This window comes from Eptesicus fuscus, chromosome 8 (genome assembly GCF_027574615.1).
Source record: "Eptesicus fuscus isolate TK198812 chromosome 8, DD_ASM_mEF_20220401, whole genome shotgun sequence".
Lineage (NCBI taxonomy): Eukaryota > Metazoa > Chordata > Mammalia > Chiroptera > Vespertilionidae > Eptesicus > Eptesicus fuscus.
In genome coordinates, this window is record NC_072480.1 from 18,233,346 (window position 1) to 18,239,428 (window position 6,083).

General features: G+C 49.5%; 1 non-coding gene across 1 annotated transcript; it reads left to right on the top strand.

The window, feature by feature from the left end:
* The first annotated feature begins 5,748 nt into the window (after window positions 1-5,748).
* TRNAE-UUC (transfer RNA glutamic acid (anticodon UUC)) lies at window positions 5,749-5,820 on the top strand. Its single transcript has one exon. It is a non-coding gene; the product is annotated as a tRNA-Glu (tRNA).
* The last annotated feature ends 263 nt before the right edge of the window (window positions 5,821-6,083 follow it).

Here is a 6,083-nt window from a genome sequence, read left to right on the forward strand (position 1 = left end):
GACCGCGGGAGGGCTCCATGGCATGTCCAGCTCGTCTCGCCCAGTCCCAATTGGCCGGACCCCAGCAGCAAGCTAACTTACCGGTTGGAGCATCTGCCCCCTGGTGGTCAGTGCACATCATAGTGACTGGTTGAAGGGTCGGACACTTAGCATATAAGGCTTTTCTATATACATAAAAGGCTAATATGCAAATTGTCCTTGCAGGAGTTCGACTGGGAGACCGGGAATTCAATCGCTCACTATGACATGCACTGACCACCAGGGGTGGCGTGGAAGGCCCCAATCTGCCCTGATCACCAGCCCGGCCTAGGGACCCTATCCCTGCATGAATTTCATGCACCGGACCTCTAGTATTATATAGGAAAGTTGCTCAGATCAATTATGGCTCACTGAGACTCTCAGTTAGTTGCTTTGCCACTCAGGTGCCAAATGGAAACCAAGACTATTCCTCTGGGATTGATTGATTGATTGATTGAGTGAATGAATGAATGAATGAATGAGTCAAGTTAGCAACCAGTCAGACATTTACTGAGTACTGCTGATGTGTCAGGAAAGATACCGTGCTTTGGAGATATTTTTACCTGGCTGAGGAATGTTTTCTTCTTGTTATTTGCTGATTTAAGGGGAAAAGTAACTTTTATAGGAGGGTCCCCAAAAAAATGAAGATATTTTAGGAGATTGATTCATTCAGTAAATCCTTATGTGTGCCAAGCACTGTGCTAGATGCTTGGATACAACAAAATAAGACCTGGACTCTGCCATCAGGAGTTTACAGAGAGAGAAGCTGGGGAATTCATGCAGCCCAATTATTGATGGGCGGCCCATAAAACTTACTCCAGTTTGGGGAGTTCAAGGGTATTTGCCTTGAGTCATAGGATGAGTAGGAGTTGCTAGACTTGGGGGAGAGGTGAAGGACAGAGTTATATAATCTAAACAAACCCCGAGGAAGCTCTGTCATCCCAGTGGCCTCCTGAGCTCAGATCCAATTTTAGAAACGAAGCCTAATGTTAGGCCATGAAGATTAAGTTACCCCAACAGGGGCAGGTGCTGTTACCCAAAAGAGCTATGAGGTTAACTTTGTGCCATAGGCTGGTCTCTGCTGGCCAGAGCTCTCCCTGGGAGAGTGGAATTTAATGGGTGCTTATTTTTGATGCCCTTATAAAGGGTGATTCCTGAGCTCCCTGGAATGGAAACCATCTGACTCCTAGATGACTGGCAGGCAAGGCCCTGAATCACACCCACCACTCGGGCTAAGGTAGATGCCAGGCAAGTACAATATGTTTGGGGCTTTACTCCAGTATCAAATGGTGGACGGGATGGGAGAGCTGCCCAGCGAGTCAGCCTTAGATGCATGGGAAAGGAATAGCTGTTCCTTGTGTCAACAAAGAGGCTTTCTGTGTGTGTGCACGTAACTAGAGAAATGCAGCTCACTTATTGGTCTGGCTAAACTTCAACAATTTGTGTGGTTTCTCCCCTCCTCCCAGGAACATTTTGTTCATGCTGCTGGTTAAAAGGGGGCAGCTTTCACATAGAAGTGCAGCAGGAAGTATTTACGTTAGATAAAAAGAAGGACTACTTGGCAGAATGAGTGCAGGACTGGGTTCCCAAGGGGATTATGGAATCTGATTTTTATTCATGGAGTTCTTATTAAATAACTTAAGTAATGAGGGCGGCAAGGCATAAACCCCCATCACATTTTTTTAAAAGGCCCGTGCTTTGGGATTCAGAGGAAATGGGAGCGACCTGTGACCAGGGGGACTGATCTGGCATTGGGGTTGGGGTCAGATATGGAAAGAAGAGTGGGGAAGACAGTTCAGAAAGAGGAGGAACAAAGGGGTCAGAACAGGGAAGCACGAGGGACAAGAGGGACAGAAAAAGTGGGGTGATTTGGAACGTGGTCTCTGAGAGGGGTTGTAATATTAGCAGGTTATGTGAGGACTGGATTATGGAAAGCCTGGAAGGCTTGCCCAAGGCGGTAGATTTTACACAACAGGCAACCAGAAGCTCCCCCTCCCCCCGCCCGCCCCCCAGGTTTTTGAGCAGAAATGAGAAATGATGGAAATGGTGCTTCAGGGATCATGGTCTTTCAGAGAGGGAGGGAACTTACTGTCATGTACTAGTTCAGTGTTTCTCAAGCTCTAATGGCATCACGATAATTTTTGAGGGGAAGTGCTTGTTTAAATTCGGACTCCCAGGCCCTGTTCCCAGAAGTTCTCATTTGCAGAATCTGCAATTAAACGAAGTGAATCTGCAGTTAAACAAAGCCATTGTTGATCCTGGTACCACTGGTGTGAGACCCAAACTGGGGGGACACTGCTGGCCTTCTGGAAGGCACTGTCGTGGGGTCGAAGCAGGGAAGCCTCTGATGAACCCACTGGGAAAAAGAGTCAGCCCTAAAATAGGTTCAGGCCCAGAAAACAGGAAGCTGACTTTTGACAGTACCAGTCCACAAGAATCTGTGGTTCCCCTTTCTCTACACCCCAATCTTGGAGGTCCTTGGAGCCTCAAAGGAAGAAAATGTGAAGAAATGAGAAGCAAGCAGATCACACTTTCTTTCCTGGAAAGCAGACCCTGGCTGTGTTGTGCTGATAAATATTTAACCAGGTCATCACTATTTTTTAACCAGCCCACCAATTCTCCAAGGTAAAAAAGCCCTATCTTGGAGCATTTGCCTATGTCTGTGGTGTAAATACTCCCAGCATGGCCACCTCAGGCTACCAATGTGATGCCACTGAACACAGAGCTGGGAAGAGAAGCCCACAATTGTGAGCCAGTAGGAACCTCATCCTCCTCACCATTACCCCTAGCCTGAAATCATGCCCAAGCTGGGATGGTAGAAAAGAACTAGAATAAAGATTGAGTTGTTGAACAGTATATTGTTCTTGACTGTGCTTTATTATTTAAAGTGACCATAGGGCTTCCTGTTATTGTTCAAGTTTTCATCCAGTGGCAAGGGAAAAAGTGAACCAATTTCAGTTTGGGAATAATAAGAGACAAAAGTAAAGTTGCATTTTGGCAATATCCTAATGATGGTGTCTATCTAATGTATGTATTACATTGACAACTTTTATCTCTAAAATTGTTAAGATGCTTTAAAAAACAAATTATCAAAACTGAAAGGTACATGTGAAATTTCAACCCCCAAATTGAGAACCACAGATGTATAGTTGATGAGGTTTGTTTTGGAGAGTTTTCCAAAACAGATGTCCCCCAAAGGAAGGCAGCTGTCTCAATGATTAAAAAACAAAGAAACTGTTCAAAGATGCTAAGATAGCATAGGAAGAACTGAAGCATAGTAACCTCCATCTTGTATAAAAACCTGCTGTTTGAAATTCTCTGCCATTGTTAGATAATCCCTTGTTCTGTAAACTCTGTCATTATAAACTGTCACTTTAAGACAGTCTGTTATTCTGTAAAATGACTTTGTTTTTTAGTTTAAATAATAGAAAAAGATAAACTTAACTGCCTGACCTTGCAAGCTAGCCATCCAATGGAATAGACTAAAATAGACTAATCCTACCTAATAATAGACAAATATGCAAATTGACCGTACCTTCGCTATGCCCACGATTGGCCAGGAGGCGCGGGGGGGGCGGGACTTGGGGTGGCCGGGGTGGCCGATTGGGCTGGCGGGACACTGAGCTCCCGTCGCCAGTGGCGGCTCGAGCTCAGTGTCTGCGCCATGGCTGTGCTGCGGCACAGAAGGGGCCTCTGGGGCAGCGAGCTCAAGTCCCGCCATGGACCATCAAAAGCGGGGGAGCTGGGTGCCTGTCCACTCAGGCACCAGGTCTTTCAGAAGCCTCCCCCGAGCCGGATGTTTCTGAAAGGCCTGGCGCACCAGCGGACAGGCACCCAGCTCCCCTGTGATCGAAATCGAAAGCGTGTAGGGGACCCTACATGTGCATGATTCAATCATGCACTGGGCCTCTAGTACTGATAATAATTACCATTTACGCCAAGTACTAACTCATTATGTATTCAAGGTTACAAACGGACTGTAACAATAACCTACACAGAGGTCTTTGTGAAACCTGCAGACAAAGAAGCTCAAAAGGTATAAATACCAGACACTTCCTCTATGTCGGGGCTCAGAGATTTGGAAGAGACACCTCCTTCTGGGCGGTGCGCAATAAACGACTCTTAATTAATTGGCTCATTAAGGCGTCTTGTATCTCATTCGCTGATTTACGATACAACAGAACCACCAAAAGATGCGGATAAGATAGCTATACTGAGGGAAGGACGGCAGTCGGGGTAGGGGGTCAGTGATCAACCAAAGGACTTGTATGCATGCAGATAAGTTTAACTAATGGACACAGACATGGGGATGGGGGTGGGGGGGGCAGGGCATGTACTGTGGGGCAGAAGCGGTAGGGAGAAGTCATTGGGGGGTGCAGGGGGGGGAGGAGACATAGTGTAATAAAGAATTTAAATAAAAAAAAGACAGTCATACTGACTTACTAGTATACCTCACAGGTATACTGTTTTAAATGAACAAATATATTTGCATGTCTAATACCCTCAGTAGGCTTATAACCGGTGGGATCTAGTTTTTCTTCAGAGCTTAATTGTTTCAATGATGTGGATCATGTTCATTCCCTGTTAGGAGCCTCATCCATGTTAATAAATGCAAGAATAGAACGAATAGAACAGTCTCTCAGGTCTCTCCTCCCCTCTCCTCTTGCTGATACAAGCCTTAGGGGGCCTCAGTTGGGGAGAAAGCCAAGACCTTCTAAGTCCCTTTGACAGGTGGGGCGGGGGGAGGGAGACACGAGAGCCAGAAGCAGCTTATGGAAGGGCTCCCGCGTGCCGCCGCGGGGGAACGCAGCTTCTGTGCGGCGCTGGCCGCCGCGAGGCCACCGGGCCCCGGCTCTCCTCGCTGGCCGCCCGCACCACGGGCTCTCGGCACGCGCCTTCCTGACCCAAACAGCACCAACTCTCCCCGAGAAATGCCGCTTCAAATGCAGCCCGGCTGGAAACCGCAGGGACCTCCCGACCATCACGGCCGCTTGCAGCAGGGACTCTGTCCGGGGTTCAGCTGCATTGACGAACCAGCTCTGCCTCCTCTCACGACACAAATCCTGCCTCGGCCGTGGAGTCCACAGAACCTGGAACGCTGCGGCCTTCCAGGCAGCCCTCGCCCGGGTTTCTGGAAAGATAAACCCAAAGGGGACGGGCTGGGGCCGTGCCCAGCCCCGGGCGGTCTGGACACCGCGGCAATCTGGGGCCCAGTCGGGCCCCGGCCCCGGCCCCGGGGGCTTCGCCAGGTGCGGGACACACGGGTTTGCCCGGCGAGGGCTGCCGGGAAGCGGCGAGCTGGTGCTCGGGCGGCCGCGCTGCCGGCACCGCCGTCGGGGACCGGAGCGCCAGCCACCTTTTGGCCTCCGCGGTGGCGGTTTTAGGACTTCGCACAGCTCTTGTTTCTTATTAGTGAGTCTGAAATCCAAACACCGGTCCTTCTGTACTAAGAAGGATCTCTTGTGAGGAATTCTGAATAATGACTCGTCCAAACTAGAGTCCTCAACGGTGTATATTTGGAGTCTGGATGGAGTAGAAGGAGATCGAAGGGCCCCGGGTAAAGAGCGAAGGGAAACAACGCGAGCCGGAACGGGTTAAACCGGCGCAGGTTTCCCGCAGGCGCAGAAGCGGGGCTGACACCCGAGGACCTGCGCGGCGCGGCGCGGCGCGGCGGGCGGAAGCGGTTGCGAGAGACTCAATTTGCCTCAGCGGGGCCTCACCCTCGTCGTCTCCCACATGGTCTAGCGGTTAGGATTCCTGGTTTTCACCCAGGCGGCCCGGGTTCGACTCCCGGTGTGGGAACGCCAAGTTCTTTTTTAAAAATTACCATTACTAAAGCGCCAATTTAGGCTTAATAAGGCGAAGACTGGTCTTTTTAGAAAAGGCTCTAACTAACCCCATTTTGGAGCGGCCCCGCGCGGGGTGGGGGAGGGATCGAGGCGCAGGGAGCTGAAAGGGCCTCTGTCTACCTCTGGAGTGGGCGTGACGGTAAAGCAGAGGGAAAGGTAATAACTCTGAACAGTGTGAAGATAGTTTCTGAAATAAGGAATTAAATACGAGGTGAA